The 18,866-nt window shown below is 43.0% G+C and overlaps 1 protein-coding gene across 1 annotated transcript in view; it reads right to left on the bottom strand.

Annotated features, from left to right (window-relative positions):
- The window catches only part of LOC311225912 (zinc finger protein 24-like), a gene marked incomplete at its 3' end in the record, with an annotated part of 67,767 nt that extends 51,825 nt beyond the window's left edge, over positions 1-15,942 (bottom strand). The window contains exon 1 of the mRNA XM_084311303.1: positions 15,937-15,942. The remainder of the gene's footprint in view (positions 1-15,936) is intronic.
- Positions 15,943-18,866: the final 2,924 nt, after the last annotated feature.

Here is an 18,866-nt window from a genome sequence, read left to right as displayed (position 1 = left end):
GGTTGTGTGTGTCTGAGACAGACAGCGAGTGAGATCTCCACTTGATCGGTTTCCGCGATCGGCGAATATGACTCATTATCGGAATTCACAGATCGCATATTTATACTGATTATCGGCCGATAACGATCGGGGCATCCCTAATATATATATTAGTGCTGTCAATCGATTAAAATATTTAACTCGATTAATCGCATGATTGTACATAGTTAACTCGCGATTAAGCGCATTTTTTTTCTACCTTAAACAGATCTTTTTCAAGTTCCAAGTTTTTATACTCTTATCAACATGCGAGTCAACAAATGCTTGCTTTATGCAGCCATTTAACACAAAAGGATGACCCTCATGCATTGCAAATTTGCATCAAATTCAGAGTGATGCACAAAATAACTTAAGAAAATAATAATTTAAAACTATGAATAAAGTGTGCATGAAATAATAGGGGAAAGAAAACGTTAGGAACTTGTTACATTCACCCACACAAGGGCTTTGTAATCACCCCCCCCCTCTCTCTCACACACTCTCCCAGCTCTCTTGCCCCTTCCTCATCTCTCTCACCCCCTCTCTCTCTATACATCTCACTCACACACACACTCTTATTATTTGTCTTATATTCTTGCTTACCTGTCTGTTAAGAGAACAATAAGAAAAGCCACCGCCACATTCATCAAGCTGTTCTTAAAGTCCACTCAAAGTGTTAAAGTCCAAATCTGTTCTTACCCAGGTTTTTTGAATGGTGAATCCCACTCATTCTAAACTGGATGCGCGTTCTCGCGCAAGTCATTTGCATACAGAGACACGCCTCGCGGGCTCATTATAATACGAGAGCCGTGGGTCTGCATTTTATAGAGCGGATCCCCCGGCCGTATTCAACCGCTTTGCGATGGATAAAAATTAGATAGGAATCAAATGTATTGTCATCATACAGCACCTATAGCTAGAGCTGCCACGGTATCGGGTATCGGTATTACCGCGGTATCGCTGTTACATCATGCCCACCGCAGCGTTGGGCTGAATACCGGCATCACCGCTGTTTTTTAATATATTATTATTATTATTACGCTCTCGTTGGGCTTGCGGCTCTGCAGATATACCCTACTTCTCTGTCGAGATTCCAAGCGACCCTATTGGGTACCAGAAAAGTCACATGAAACACTGCAGACCACTGATTGGTCAGAAGAGATACGCGTCACATGCTTGGAGCATCTTGCAGCGCTTTTACTTCCTGAATCTCAGCCATCACAACACGGCTAATAGTACGTTAGCTCCCACCGGAGACCGGAGTGGATTACCGACGCCGTCGCTCCTCAGGGAACGAGGCATAATGATTTTACTGCAACGAAATGTTATAATAAAAGCCCTTCGTTCTATACACTTGTCTGATTGAAAACTTTATTAACAGACCGCAGAATGGGTACAACTCGGCACGCTCTGAGCAAAGAAAGGAACTTAGATATTAATTGAGTAACGCTTGCCTTGCTATGGTCTGGTAAATACGAACGTGTAACTATACTAACGTTAATGCCACAAATCGAATGCCTTTGTAATCATAAGTAGTAACGTTATAATAATAAGAAGAAGAAAGGGTCGGGGGGGTAACCGGCGGGCGCGCCGCTACCACCCCTGCTCGCGACACCGTAGGGGAGACTTCGAATCCGTGTTTCACTTTTAATAACGAATGTGTGCATGCCGAATCCCAAACAATATTCATGCTGCAAAGTCATCCTCTAAAGATAGACATTTAGACTAGAGGCAGGCTATATGCTATAAAGAGTAGACTACAAAAAAAATGCATTCAAACTTTTTTTTTTTTTTTGTGTGTGTGTGCGGTTATTACCGCGGCGGTAGGAAATATTTTGCAAATGTGTGCGGTAAGGAAAACATCAATACCGCGGCAGCTCTACCTATAGCTATATAATGGAATATACTGTATTAATATAGACACAACGTCATCCACGCTTGGTTGGTATTTTCTAAAGTGGTCGCGTCCAATAAACAAGTGACTGCGGTCACAAAATCCCCAGGCTTGCAAACCGCAGTCACGAAAGGGGCTAGGTTCATTTAGTGCAGAAACGGATCGGAAACGCGGCAAATTAAACACAATCAAGGGTCATTTTCTTCAGTGCATCTCAATGCCAAAGAGCTGCTGTGTTACGCTTTGTACTAGTAATAACTAGTGCTGTCAAACGATTAAAATATTTAACTCGATTAATCGCATGATTGTCCAAAGTTAACTCGCGATTAATCGCAATTTAATCGCGTTTTTTTTTTTACCATAAACTGATATTTTTCAAGTTTTAATACTCTTATATCAACATGAGTCGACAAATGCTTGCTTTATGCAAAAAATGCATTGTTTATTTATTGCCACAATAGAAATACTGTCCAGAATCTTCAAGTAACTTATTATGTGCAAACTGCATTGTAAAACAAATGCAAGATCATAAACTAAAAGAATAAATAAAAAGCCCAACAAAAAAATAACAGATGGGCATACCAATTTACTAACTAACATTACATAGTAATGATTACTAACACAGTAATGTTGAACTTTACACGTCAAAACAGAGTGATGCACAAAATAACTTAATATAAAACAATGAATAAAGTGTGCATTAAACAGTGTAATACAGGACTCAAATGATATAGTGCAGTTAGGCTATAGCCTATAAACAGCTGTTCTGTTGTATTCAGCAGAGTCAGGCTGAACAACACAGCCTCATTCTCTTCTGTTCTTTTAACAGATCAAATAAACACCAGCTCAGCTTCCTTCTGCTCTTTTAACAGATCAAATAAACACCAGCTCAGCTTCCTTCTGCTCTTTTAACAGATCAAATAAACACCAGCTCAGCTTTCTTCTGCTCTTTTAACAGATCAAATAAACACCAGCTCAGCTTTCTTCTGCTATTTTAACAAATCAAATAAACACCAGCTCAGCTTCCTTCTGCTCTTTTAACAGATCAAATAAACACCAGCTCAGCTTTCTTCTGCTCTTTTAACAGATCAAATAAACACCAGCTCAGCTTTCTTCTGCTCTTTTAACAGATACAATTAATATCAGTTATACTATGTATGTGTGTGTGTGTGTGTGTGTATGTGTGTGTGTGTGTGTGTTATGTGTATGTGTTTATGTGTGTGTGTGTGTGTGTGTGTGTGTGTATGTGTTAGTGGGTGTGTATGTGTGTTTGTATGTGTGTTTAAGTGTATGTGTGTGTGTGTGTGTGTGTGTGTGTGTGTGTGTGTGTGTGTGTGTGTGTATGTGTGTGTGTGTTAGTGGGTGTGTATGTGTGTTTAAGTGTATGTGTGTGTGAAGTGGGGATATAAGATGCACTGGACGCTTTTGGTAAACATGTGCCTCGTTACCACACTAAACAAGCCCCGACTGAGAATTGCTGCAATGTCAAAGACAAAAGACAAACAAATTGCCAAATATTGCTCTGTCTCAGCTATTATTGGCAGCTTAGCCGCGTGGAGAAGGAGGTGCTGGCCCCGATACATTTGATTCCCTGTTTATGTAATATAATTTGTGGAACCAAATAAAGTATTCAAGTGTGTGTGTGTGTGTGTGTGTGTGTGTGTGTGTGTGTGTGTGTGTGTGTAATTATTTCTTTGCACTGAGCCAGTTGCTCAAACAGACAAGCCTGTTGACATTTTCAGAAGACAGGGAGGCTCTCTTCTTTGAAACAATATGCCCAGACAGTGAAAACAACCTCTCGCATGGCACGGAGGTGGCAGGTGTTGCCAAGTACTTGCGTGCAAGGCAGGCCATCATGCTGTGTGCCCCTTCATGGTTGGACCACCACTGCTGCGGACAGTCCTCTGTGTCAATAGTTGGCTCCGCCCTGTAGCGCTCCACACATTTCTCAATGCAGTCCTCTTCCTCTTCATCCGATGAAGACGGTAGAGCAAGCAGAGCTAATCTTTTTGTCCCCTTAGGTGGCTCAGACGTCGTTGGTTGTTCCTGCTGTGCAGGCCACCCCCTGAGCAAGGCACTGATCGAACGCCACACCTCAGCCCTCTCAGCTTTGCTCAAAGACTTGAGGTCCTTAAACCTAGGGTCCAGAGCTGTCGCAACCCTCAGCCATGTCAAGTTTGTTTTGGCCTTGCGTTGCTTCAAGTCTGCTGTGAAGGTCTCCTTGAATTTCACCATATATGCTGGGTCATCCTCAGAGACATCCATGACTTGTGACAGATGGCACAAGGCTGGCAGCACCACTGAGCAGGATACAAACTTCTCTCCTCCGAGAAGTTCTGTTATGTACCTGCAATAATAGTGGAAAGAAAAAAGTTAGGAACTTGTTACATCACCCACACAAGGGCTGAGGACCCCCCCCCCCCCCCCCTCTCTCTCACACACACACTTTGTTCAATACCCTTTTCTGTAAGTTTAGTGTATTTTACTTGTTACTGCATTGTATGTGTTTATCATGTCCTACTTGTAAAGCACTTTGGTTGGCTTTTAGTAATTGTAAATGTGCTATAAAAATAAAGCTGACTTGACACAGTCTCCCAGCTCTCTCTCTTGCCCCTTCTTCATCTCTCTCACACCCCCCTCTTTCTCTCTCTCTCACACACTCTCTTTCTAGCTTGCCCCTTCTTCATCTCTCTCACACCCCCCTCTTTCTCTCTCTCTCACACACTCTCTTTCTAGCTTGCCCCTTCTTCATCTCTCTCACACCCCCCTCTTTCTCTCTCTCTCACACACTCTTTCTAGCTTGCCCCTTCTTCATCTCTCTCACACCCCCCTCTTTCTCTCTCTCTCACACACTCTTTCTAGCTTGCCCCTTCTTTATCTCTCACACACACTCTCTCCCAGCGCTCTCTCTCACACACACACACTCTCCCAGCGCTCTCTCTCACACACACTCTCTCCCAGCGCTCTCTCACACACACACACACACTCTCCCAGCGCTCCCTCTCACACACACACACTCTCTCCCAGCGCTCTCTCACACACACACACACACTCTCCCAGCGCTCTCTCTCTCTCACACACTCTCTCCCAGCGCTCTCTCTCACACACACACACTCTCTCCCAGCGCTCTCTCTCACACACACTCTCTCCCAGCGCTCTCTCACACACACACACACACACTCTCCCAGCGCTCTCTCTCTCTCACACACACTCTCTCCCAGCGCTCTCTCTCACACACACTCTCTCCCAGCGCTCTCTCACACACACTCTCTCCCAGCGCTCTCTCACACACACACACACTCTCCCAGCGCTCTCTCTCTCTCACACACACTCTCTCCCAGCGCTCTCTCTCACACACACTCTCCCAGCGCTCTCTCTCTCACACACTCTCTCCCAGCGCTCTCTCTCACACACACTCTCCCAGCGCTCTCTCTCACACACACTCTCTCCCAGCGCTCTCTCTCACACACACACTCTCTCCCAGCGCTCTCTCTCACACACACTCTCCCAGCGCTCTCTCTCTCACACACACTCTCCCAGCTCTCTCACACTCACACACACACTCTCCCAGCTCTCTCACACTCACACACACTCTCCCAGCTCTCTCTCTCACACACACACACTTTGAGTCAGAAACATAGTATCAATGAGAGTATCAATAATTCACCTGCAGGGTTCCAGTACTGTCTCCAACTTCTGCAATTTGTCCAGCTCAGCTGCTGTTGGCATTGTGACCTTGGTTGCATGTAGGGCCAGGACCTCTCTCAGTGGTTCTTGATTCCTCAGAATCCGCCTGATCATCTCCAGGGTGCTGTTCCATCTAGTTGAAACGTCTGGTGTGAGTGCCTCTTTAGATTTTCCATTTGCAACCTGCTGCTGCTCAAGCTCTGCTGCATTTGGTGCGCTGTGTCTGAAATGGCCCACTACCTTTCTGCATTTTGTCAATGCATTATCAAATGGGCTGTTTTGTAGAGACACTGTGATGGCTCGTTGGAGGAGGTGTGCTGCGCAAGGCATGTGCTCAAACGGGAGTCGGCTGGATGCTGCGATCATGTTGCGTGCACTGTCGGTGGTCAGTGTGCTGACTTTATCTTCAATGTTCCATTCTCGGGCTACCTGCATGAAGTGCTCCGCGCATGTGTTGGCAAAGTGCCTCTCCTCTGTCTTCATAACAGTCAACGCATGTGACTGAAGTCCCCACTGCTCGTCAAAATAATGCGCTGTGACCCCGAGGTAACTGTGATTAGCGAGTGAAGTCCAATAATCTCCAGTGAGCGCAACTGTGCTCGTCACCCCCAATGCCTCCGCCAATTTGGCTCTCTCGTTTTCATACAAGCCGCCAATCTTCTTGGTAGTAGTGGCTCTACAAGGCAATTCATAAGTCCAGTCGTTGGATGCGATGCGTATGACTTCACGCAGACCGACATCATCCACAATGTTAATCGGCCTGCAAGCCGAAGCCACCCATTTAGCGACCGCTGTTGTTAGCTTGCGGCTTGTAGCGCTGTCCAGCTGTTTCCCCAGCATATTATCACCCATCGTTGTTTGCCTCAAGCGAGGAGGAACGGGGGTGGGGCTATCTGCAATGGCACTGTGTTTGGCATACAAGTGGTATCTTAAACTAGACGTACTCCGGTGGTAACTCAACTCACATCGACAGTAGATACAAATTACCTTTGTCCTGTCGAGAGAGCCATCTGGCATGGCTTTGAAGCTAAACTTGCCATTCAAAATAGTGTCCTGTCTAGGCATTGTGCTAACAGGGGTTTGTTAATAATATTATTTGCCGCGGCTTCAACGTTAGTGCATTGCTTCCGGATTTCCCAAACCACGGGGGCCCGAGGTCCAATCACAGCCCGCCCGTTAATCTCGCGACAAAAAAAATAGTGCCATTAAAGGAAGTCAAAGTTAACGCAATAATATCGCGCTAACTTTGACAGCCTTAGTAATAACATAATCAAAAATCCAAATCGAAAGTTTTATATAATACCAGTTGAGGCATCACGGATAGCTGGCGGCTATGAAGAGGGCACATGTACTCAGACGGGAGAGTCGATCAAAGCAGACCCTGGCCCCCCCAAGTCAAATCATACGTATGTCTGCTCTACCCATTTCATAACAGGTGAGAATAAGGAACAAATATGTATATATCGTAAATTAAGTTTTATTGGCTGTGAGGCTGTAAACAGCAGAGAAATGTTAGCTGCTAGCTACTTCACCATAACGTTAGTCCATTCTCTTAAAGTAGCCTACATGCCTTTTTTTCCTGCCTTAGAATCACCAGAAAGGCTTTCGAAATAGTGAAATGCCATGTTGAAAACAAATTATATGAAAAGGTTATGAAATGAACAAGAATGTGATAAAATATGTAATAAAAACGGATCTCAACGCATACATTTGATCTAGAAATCACAATAGGGTCCAGCTGCAGACTCGGAGCCTCGGTCCAGATTGGAACTTCCGCCCTGCCACAGGATTATTACTCCTGTGACAGGGCAATGCGCTGATTGGCGGAAAGTACGGAAGTATCTCGAAGTACGTCTGACGTATCTCGAATTACGTCTGACGTTTCTCTACGTTAGCGAACGTTAAACGTTGTATTCATAAAATAATATAAATTCAGCAGCATGGGGAGGGCCGGGGGGAGGGGAGGTACAGGTAGTAGAAGACATAGAGGTACAGGTCACATAATTATAGTTCAGTGGAGAAGTAAAAATAGAATAAAAAGGCAGTGTAAACAATATACAATATTATTAACTCTAATAATAACACGCCTCGCGGGCTCATTATAATACGAGAGCCGTGGGTCTGCATTGTATAGAGCGGATCCCCCGGCCGTATTCAAGCGCTGGAGCGCTTTGCGATGGATCAAACTGTATTAATATAGTAGTAACAATAGTAGTTGGCTAGTTGCGCGCTTCTGGCCACCTCCCGCAGTGCGCGCATACACACATACTGTCTGTAGCCTATACAGTACGTGCAAAATTAGTTGTCAAGAGCCAATCGCACAGGTTGCCTCATCTCATCTGGCTCTGCAAATAGATCTAGAGTCTGAATATCATATATAGCCTGCTGATGATCTCTCTCGAGTCAAATCCATTCTGAGAACGGAATGCAGTGCCCGCGACGAGGGTCTTGATTGATTGATTGAAAATTGTATTAACAGATCATGCTGGACCTACAAAAGGCCTTTGACACTGTCAATCACTCCATTCTTGATTGAACATTTTATTAACAGATTGCAGAATGGGTACAGTAGGCCTACAGTACAGCTCAATACACACAATTGTTAAGGGGATGCAGACCAGAGAAAGACTTTCGCCTTGGGGGGGGGGGGGGGGTCGGGTAGGAGGGGTGGGTGGGTGGGGGACACTGTACAAGCAAAACTGTACATTGGAATATTGACAACCATACTTGGTCATTTACTGTACATTGGAGGGGGTTGGGTTACAACACAGGAGCAGAGTATAAACAACAGTACAGGAATGAGAAACAGTACTGTACTGTTGTTTATACTCTGCTCCTGTGTTGTAACCCAACCCCCTCCAATGTACAGTAAATGACCAAGTATGGTTGTCAATATTCCAATGTACAGTTTTGCTTGTACAGTTGTACAGTGTCCCCCACCCACCCACCCCTCCTACCCAACCCCCCCCCCCCCCCCCCAACCACCTCCAATGTACAGTCCCCCCCCCCACCTACCCAACCTCCTCCAATGTACAGTTTCTACGTCAAATGTATATACTCTCTTTTCTGGACTCTTTTTGTATCACAAACAATACTGTATTTGCAAATCTGGTATGTCATAAATGTATAGATGTAGCAGTACTGTCTATCTGTATGTCGTGTATGTCATATGTTATGATGAATTGAAAATGGGGGACCCTGATGTAAACAAGACAAAAGTCTTTCTCTGGTCTGCATCCCCTTAACAATTGTGTGTATTGAGCTGTACTGTACTGTACCCATTCTGCAATCTGTTAATAAAATGTTCAATCAAGAATGGAGTGATTGACAGTGTCAAAGGCCTTTTGTAGGTCCAGCATGATCTGTTAATACAATTTTCAATCAATCAATCAATCAATCAAGACCCTCGTCGCGGGCACTGCATTCTGTTCTCAGAATGGATTTGACTCGAGAGAGAGAGAGAGAGAGAGAGAGAGAGAGAGAGAGAGAGAGAGAGAGAGAGAGAGAGAGAGATCATCAGCAGGCTATATATGATATTCAGACTCTAGATCTATTTGCAGAGCCAGATGAGATGAGGCAACCTGTGCGATTGGCTCTTGACAACTAATTTTGCACGTACTGTATAGGCCACAGACAGTATGTGTGTATGCGCGCACTGCGGGAGGTGGCCAGAAGCGCGCAACTAGCCAACTACTATTATTACTACTATATTAATACAGTTTGATCCATCGCAAAGCGCTCCAGCGCTTGAATACGGCCGGGGGATCCGCTCTATACAATGCAGACCCACGGCTCTAGAGTTAATAATATTGTATATTGTTTACACTGCCTTTTTATTCTATTTTTACTTCACCACTGTACTATAATTATGTGACCTGTACCTCTATGTCTTCTACTACCTGTACCTCCCCTCCCCATGCTGCTGAATTTATATTATTTTATGAATACAACGTTTAACGTTCGCTAACGTAGAGAAACGTCAGACGTAATTCGAGATACTTCCGTACTTTCCGCCAATCAGCGCATTGCCCTGTCACAGGAGTAATAATCCTGTGGCAGGGCGGAAGTTCCAATCTGGACTAGAGTTGTTCCGATACCGATACCAGTATCGGAAATGCCGCCGATACTGCCTAAAATGCTGGTATCGGTATCGGCGAGTACACGTAAATTCTAGCCTCCGATCCCATGATGTAATTTATCTCCTGCCGAGTCCTGCGGAGAGTGAGGATTATAAAATGAACATGTTTTAAAGTGTGATGCTGTGTCATTTTAACAGCAGATACACTTTCTTAAATTCCATTGTCCCCGACAGTGCGGTGTGACGGGGAGCTCGGACGGGATGTGTTTTGCTGGTGTTATGATAGCATTAGCTGGAAAGATAGCTAGTTGGAACATCCGCTTTAACGTTACATCAAATCAGATGATCGCCTGTCCTTTCTCCAGGACCTAACACTGTCCGTGACCGTCTATCAACAATAATGCACCCACAGTGAATTGTATTTAAGTTAAGTAGCTACTGACTAGCGTTAGCTGACTATTACTAACGTTATCAAATGTCAATGCGGGAAGACGAGCTAGGTCAGTTAGCTTAGCTTGATAACGTTACCGTGTCTAAAGTTGGTGCTATTTATAATCCAGCAATAATGGCTGCAGACCTGCAAGCAAAGTACAGCAAGTGCCAAAGGATAAGAGTCTGAGGCGGAGTTTCAAAAGAGAATGTTGAATATTTATTTTGCATAAAAAATCACAACATGAACGTTCTATCTGCCACTAGCTTACAGACTGAATAGGGTATATCTGCAGAGCCACGGAGTAGCGAGTGCAACACCGTTTAATGTCCGTGTGGATCATTGGAGTAGGGTATATCTGCAGTGCTGCAGCCCATACTCATTGATTAATGATACTAATACAAATCTATACAATCACCTGTTGTTGAATAAATACCATTACTTTCCAGTTATTACTAAAAACAGTATAACAGTATCTGAAAAAAAAAAAAAAAAAAGTATTTATATAATTTTTTATTTTTTTTTGTATGCACTGGTATCGGATAAATATCGGTATCGGCCGATACCCAAAGCTTAGGTATCGGAATCGGATCGGAAAGGGAAAAATGGTATCGGAACATCTCTAATCTGGACCGAGGCTCCGAGGCTGCTATTAACCGCTACTATTCCTAATTTATGCAAATGACATGTCGTCAGCTTGTGACTGCAACTTGTTCCTGTTTGCGGACGACTCAGCCCTGCTGGTCTCTGACAAGAACAAGTTACAGGTTGAAAAAGCCCTCAGCTCGGAACTAGGCAAAATCTGCATATGGCTCGCCGACAACAAACTATCATTACACATGGGCAAAACAGAGTCCATTCTCTTCGGTTCAAATAACAAACTCAGCAAGACCGACGGCTTCTCGGTTACAGTGGGTGACAATATTATCACAAGGAAAGATGAAATTACCTACCTGGGTTCCATCCTAGAGGCTAATCTTTCCTGTAACAAAATGGCATCCAATGTAATAAAAAAAAGTCAACCAACGAACGCGATTCTTGTACCGGATCTCCTCTCTGGTAAACAAGAATACCCTGAAGACTCTAGCAGGAGCACTCATTCAAGGGTACTACGACTATGCTTGCACCTCATGGTACCAAAGCACCTCAAAGGCACTAAAAAACAAATGACAAACATCTCAAAACAAGCTAGTCAGACTACTACTTGACCTGACTCCTAGAACCCACCTCACCCCTGCCCACTTTGACAACCTAGGATGGCTTAGAGTAGACGACAGAGTACAGCAACTTGCAATGGGCCTGGTCTACAAGATACACTACGCGACCAAGGTACCCATGTACATGTCAAAATACTTCCCAAAGGTCAGTGAATACCACGATCACAACACCAGAGGGAGCTCCACAAATCATGTAAAACCCAGATTCGGCTCAAACAAGGGACTAAACACGTTTCGCAATTATGCCACATCAATGTGGAACGCCCTACCTAAAGCTGTAAAGGAATGTGAATCACTACCCACTTTCAAAAACACTCTCAAAAAACACCTACGTGAGACTGCAATTCGAAACTGGCCCCTACAAATGTCCTAACCTAGTTGTACAGTAAATGACCAAGTAAGGCTTTGTCAATATTCCAATGCACAGTGTAAAATGCAGGGGTGTAAAGTACTTGAGTAATTGTACTTCGTTACAATACTTAAGTACTGTTTTGGGGGATTTGTACTTTACTTGAGTATTATTAGGTTTGTATACTTTGTACTTTTACTCCATTACATTTCAGAGAAAAAAACATACTTTTTACTCCTTACATTTAAAATGCAGACCTACAAAGTACAAAGTACAAATCTCACAGGTCCAACTATTTTAATTAGTATATTTGAATTGTTTATCTGGCCGTACTAACGGTAACGTTATTAATCCTGCGACCGCAGGTAAACAGCCTATCAAATCCCCATCAATGGAAAATGAACCCGCCCATACCCATGCTGATTGGTCCTTGTGCAACACTAGAAAGCGGGGATCTTTGATTAAATACTTGCTATCAGAAGAATAGACAGTCAGATCCGCATTATGCTGTGGTTAATATTATGATATTATTCAGGGTACTCCAGTATTTTGTCTTTAATATTGTGATATTATTCAGGGTACTCCAGTATTCTGTCTTTAATATTGTGATATTATTCAGGGTACTCCAGTATTCTGCCTTTAATATTGTGATATTATTCAGGATAATCCAGTATGCTGTGGTTAATATTGTGATATTATTCAGAATACACCATTCTGTTTTTAATATTGTGATATTATTCATGCTGTGATGTGAATGCTGTCCATGTTAGTTTACCTTCAATGGAGAAGTGCATTCAATATTTTTTATGCAAAAAAAGTGTCCTCTGTTCTTTCATTTCAGCATTGTCTATCGCAGAACACATTCCATTGTGGGCAGAGTGTATGCTTGGTTTCATTCAAGCATTGCCTAAACACCAGCTGATGATTTCACTATTGGCTCACCTCTTCAACTAACTCACCTGGTGCAATGTATAGTTAAAATGAAAACTTGGCCCACGATGGAATGAGTTTGAGACCCCTGGTCTAACCCTTTAAAAGAAAACATTTACTTTTACTTTTTAGTACTTAAGTACATTTAAAAGTAGGACTTTTTTACTTTTACTCAAGTGTGTTTTTAGCCAGATACTTAGACTTTTACTTGAGTCAGATTTTGAGACAGTACCCATACTTTCACTTAAGTATAATTTCTGGGTACTTTTTACACCCCTGGTAAAATGTGTGTGTGTCCCCTACCCAACCCCCCCCCCCCCACCTCCAATGTACAGCCCTCACCCAACCCACCCAACCCCACCCAACCAACCTCCTCCAATGTACAGTTTCTACACCAAATGTATATACACTCCTTTTCTGGACACTTTTGTATCACAAACAGTACTGTATTTGCAAATCTGATATGTCATAAATGTATAGATGTAGCAGTACTGTCTATCTGTATGTCATGTATGTCATATATGTTATGATGAATTGAAAATGGGGGACCCTGATGTAAACAAGACGAAAGTCTTTCTCTGATTGATTGATTGATTGATTGAAAACTTTATTAACAGATTGCAGAATGGGTACAATACAGTACAGCTCAATACACACAATTGTTAAGGGGATGCAGACCAGAGAAAGACTTTCGTCTTGTTTCCACCAGGGTCCCCCATTTTCAATTCATCAGGACATATATGACATACATGACATACAGATAGTCAGTACTGCTACATCTATACATTTATGACATACCAGATTTGCAAATACAGTACTGTTTGTGATACAGAAGGAGTCAAGAAAAGGGAGTATATACATTTGACGTAGAAACTGTATATTGGAGGAGGTTGGGTGGGGGGGGTTGGGTACACTGGGATATTGACAACCATACTGGGTAATTTACATTGGAGGTGGTTGGGGGGGGGGGGGGGGGCACACTGTATAAGCAAGCAAAACTGTACATTGAGGGGGGGGAGACTCTGTACAAACAAACAAAATTGTACATTGGACTATTGACAAAACCATACTAGGTAAATGACTGTACATTGGAGGGGGTTGGGTTAGGATATTTACAGGGGCCAGTGTTGAATTGCAGTCTCCCGTAGGTGTCTCTTGAGAGAGGTTTTGAAAGTGGGTAGTGATCCACATTCCTTTACAGCTTTGGGTAGGGCGTTCCACATTGATGTGGCATAATTGCGAAACGTGTTTAGTCCCTTATTTGAGCCGAATCTGGGTTTAACATGATTTGTGGAGCTCCCTCTGGTGTTGTGATCGTGGTATTCACTGACCTTTGGGAAGTATTTTGCCATGTACATGGGTACCTTGGTCGTGTAGTGTATCTTGTAGACCAGGCCCATTGCAAGTTGCTGTACTCTGTCATCTACTCTAAGCCATCCTAGGTTGTCAAAGTGGGCAGGGGTGAGGTGGGTTCTAGGAGTAAGGTCAAGCAGTAGTCTGACCAGTTTGTTTTGAGATGTTTGTAATTTTGTTTTTAGCGCCTTTGAGGTGCTTTGGTACCATGAGGTGCAAGCATAGTCGTAGTACCCCTGAATGAGTGCTCCTGCCAGAGTCTTCAGGGTATTCTTGTTTACCAGAGAGGAGATCCGGTACAAGAATCGAGTTCGTTGGTTGACTTTTTTTATTACATTGGATGCCATTTTGTCACAGGAGAGATTAGCCTCTAGGATGGAACCCAGGTAGGTAATTTCATCTTTCCTTGTGACAATATTGTCACCCACTGTAACTGAGAAGCCGTCGGTCTTGCTGAGTTTGTTATTTGAACCGAAGAGAATGGACTCTGTTTTGCCCATGTGTAATGATAGTTTGTTATCAGCGAGCCATATGCAGATTCTGCCTAGTTCCGAGCTGAGGGTTTTTTCAACCTGTAACTTGTTCTTGTCAGAGACCAGCAGGGCTGAGTCGTCCGCAAACAGGAACAAGTTGCAGTCACAAGCTGACGACATGTCATTTGCATAAATTAGGAACAGTAGCGGTCCTAGTATGCTTCCTTGTGGAACACCACAGCTCACTGTGAGGGGGGGGGATAGGGTACCGTTTACCTCCACCATCTGTTCCCTCCCCTCAAGGTAGGATTGCATCCAGCTCACTGATAGGCTATCAAAACCAATTGCTTTTAGCTTGTCAATCAGAATGGAGTGATTGACCGTGTCAAAGGCCTTTTGTAGGTCCAGCATGACCATGCCGCAGTATTTGCCTGCGTCCACCTCTTGTTTGATGTGGTCATTCAAATAGAGAAGGCATGTGTCAGTGGAGTGGGATGTTCTGAAGCCAGATTGGAATTCGTAGATTAGATTTTTTTCCGCTAGGTACTTTTCGACCTGTTCGTAGACTATTTTTTCCATGACTTTCGAGATGGAGGTGAGAATAGAAACAGGGCGGTAGTTGCCTGGGTCTAATTTGCTGCCCTTTTTGTGCAGAGGGGTCACCCTCGCAATTTTGAAGTCCTTGGGGACGTGTCCCTGTTTTATGGAGAGGTTTATTATGTGTGTGATGATTGGGGTGATGGCGGCTGCTGAGTCTCTGAGGAATTTGGAGGGGATGTTGTCATGGCCAGTGGCCTTGTTAGGTTGGAGGGCGCTCAGTTTATTGAGTACCTCATCTGTTGTTACCATTTCCAGTTTGAAGTCGTCCTTGCGGACCCCTAGGTTTTTGTAGTAAGCTACTATGTGTTCTACCCCATAAAGCCCTGAGTGGGAGGGTAGTTTGTTTACCAGTGTTGTGGCTGGTCTGCATCCCCTTAACAATTGTATGTATTGAGCTGTACTGTACTGTACCCATTCTGCAATCTGTTAATAAACTTTTCAATCAATCAATCAATCAAAGCTCGACCCTACTCAGAAATCAGTTTGTTTTCCACCATACCAAGATGGCGGCGGTAGCACTTAATGGCGTCGTGACTATAGATATCTATGGTCGTGAGCACACACATCTTCTCTATCATTCACAGATAGACTGAGGTTAGAATTGGACATTAGACATTAGAAAATAAACAATTCAAAACACAATTGACCAAAAACAAACATCACGACATACCTGTCATGTAAAAGAAATATACAACGCGTCAGCATTAAGCACTTAATGGCGTCGGTAGCACACACATCTGCGGTTGGAGAAAACTCCAGTACGGCCAAATCTCTTATATAAACAACTGCACATCATTAACATCCAATTACTGTGCAAACCCGGTTCATTATTTGGAAACTTATTTTACAACATAATCGACTCTTAAGACCAGAAATATATATCAAGGTAACTCGGACAACTACGTACCTTCTATCATCCACAGCTCGCGCGAGAAAAAAGCAAACACGTCACTTCGGGAGGAAGTGACGATTTCAAAATAAAAGACCCAGCTCCCAAAAACGACCCTCTGCTACAACTTTGAGAATAAAAAAATTACAATAAATAATAACAAAGCAATAAAATAAAACGTGAGGGATTATTTGTGGAATGCATAACGTATATTAAATATACCTGCTACATTAACACCCTCTTCCTATATTACTGTAGCTGCTGTAGTCGTAGAACAGTACAGTATATGGATTGTTGGTCCAGTGTTGCCAGATGGGAAATGTTAAAGTATCGTACCGGAGGCTTAAATGGTCGTATGCAAGTCAAGTCATAATAACCACGACAACAAATAGGCATGAACTTGTAATTTCAGAAAACATGTTTTTATTGATTGATGGATGAATGAATGAATGAACGAATGAATGAAAACTTTATTTAACAGATTGTAGAATGGGTACAATGCAGTACGGCTCAATACACACAATTGTTAAGGGGATGCAGACCAGAGAAAGACGTTTGTCTTGTTTACATCAGGGTCCCCCATTTTCAATTCATAGTGACATTTATGACATACACAACATACATGACATTTATGGCATAGGGACATACATGACATACAGGTATATAGTACTGTTACATTTGTGACATATACGATATGCAAATATACAGTACTGTTACCCATAGATCCTAACAGAGAATATATACATATGATGGGGAGGAGACTGTACATTAGGAGGGGGTGGGTGGGTGAAAGAAAAAATATATATAATATACGGTGGGGAGAAAATATATACATATGGTGGGGAGGAGACTGTCTATTAGGAGGGGGGGGGGGGGGGGGGGTTGGACATTTACGGTGACCAGTTTCGAATTGCAGCCTCCCGTAGGTGCTCTTTAAGAGCGGTTTTGAATGTGGGTAGGGATTCACATCTTTTTACGGCTGTCGGTAGGGCGTTCCACATTGTTGTGGCATAATTGCGAAATGTGTTTAGTCCCTTGTTTGTGCCGAATCTGGGTTGCACATGAGTTGTGGAGCTCCCTCTGGTGTTGTGGGCGTGGTATTCACTGACCTTTGGGAAGTATTTCGACATGTACATGGGTACCTGTGTGGTGTAGTGTATCTTGTAGACCAGGCCCATTGCAAGTTGCTGTACTCTGTCGTCTACTCGAAGCCATCCTATAGGTAGTCAAAGTGGGCAGGGTCGAGGTGGGTTCTAGGAGTAAGGTCAAGTAGTAGTCTGACCAGTTTGTTTTGTGATGTTTGTAATCTTGTTTTTAGCGCCTTTGAGGTGCTTTGGTACCATGAGGTGCAAGCATAGTCATAGTACCCTTGAATGAGTGCTCCTGCCAGAGTCTTCAGGGTATTCTTGTTTACCAGAGAGGAGATCCGGTACAAGAATCTAGTTTGTTGGTTGACTTTTTTGATTACATTGGATGCCATTTTGTCACAGGAAGGATTTGCCTCTAGGATGGAACCCAGGTATGTAATTTCATCTTTCCTTGTGACAATATTGTCACCCACTGTAACTGAGAAGCCGTCGGTCTTGCTGAGTTTGTTATTTGATCCGAAGAGAATGGACTCTGTTTTACCCAGGTGTAATGATAGTTTGTTATTAGCGAGCCCCGTGCAGATTTTGCCTAGTTCAGAGCTGAGAGTTTTTTCAACCTGTAACTTATCACTTCCTGATGAGCTCCATACTTGATCCACTACTGTTGGGATTTAGGCCTTAAGAGCTACATTCACTGTATGACGAAAGGGGATATTTTGAGAGGCAGGCACAAGCACCCAATCAGTGTGAAATGTATATAAAGTAGGCAGATGAGAGAACTGTTTCACAATAGAACTATCTTGTTTCACTTTAAAGTAACACAATAGCAGAGTTATAGACATAAACATTATATTTTGATCGAACTATGAACGTGTCTCAAATGCAAGGAAGCTTCCTATCACCTTGCTACCTAACTAGGAACCTTCCTAATTAGGTACCTCGTTTGGATGTAGGTAATAGAAAAAGCATTCGTTTGAAACAGCCTTTCTAACCGGCAACACATGACTCCAGCTGAGTTCTATAGGCAGGAGCTCAGGCCCCCAGCCGCTGTCTCCACTGGTCCTATGGTTTTAAGCAGAAACACAAGTCAGTCTATGTAAATATTACATTTCTAATTCACTGGTCCTATAGTTTTAAACAGAAACAAGTCAGTCTATGTAAAGATTACATTTATAATTCACTAGTGTCGAATAGATATCCCTTTCCAATGTACAGTTTCTTCCCCCTCAAATGTATATATTCTCTTTTAGAAACTATCTGTAAATAAACAGTACATTTGTATATCTTGTATGTCATAAATGTCTGGATGTAACAGTATTGTATATCTGTATGTTGTGTATGTCATATATGTTACGATGAATTGAAAATGGGGGACCCTGATGTAAACAGGACGAAAGTCTTTCTCTGGTCTGCATCCCCTTAACAATTGTGTGTATTGAGCTGTACTGTATTGTATCCATTCTGCAATGTGTTAATAAAATCTCCAATCAATCAATCAATCAATCAACACTGAAGCCAGAGCAGAGACTCTGCAGTTACCACAGCTCGCCACTAGAGGGCAGTAAGATTTGTAACATTTGGGGCGTGGTCCGGCGAAAATTTTAGAATTTTATTTTAGAATTTTAAATGCATCAATTTGGTGCACTTTGAGGGTCAAGTAGAGATCAACATACTGTATGTATAAAACAACAGCCTAGAGGCTTTTAACCTCTTAAGCCCGAGCCCTATTTTCTGAAAATCCGCCTAAAAATACATACATAAGTAAATGGAAGATTGCTCCACTTCTACAAGGTCAATTAGCATGTTATTGGTATAGGGACATCTATGGACCTCAGGGAATGTTTTCCCATTGTCAGAAAT

This window comes from Notolepis coatsorum (genome assembly GCF_963971535.1).
Source record: "Notolepis coatsorum genome assembly, chromosome: 3".
NCBI classification, from domain to species: Eukaryota; Metazoa; Chordata; class Actinopteri; order Aulopiformes; family Paralepididae; genus Notolepis; species Notolepis coatsorum.
The sequence above is the reverse complement of the archived record's forward strand: the minus strand, read 5'-3'. Positions and strand labels throughout refer to the sequence as shown.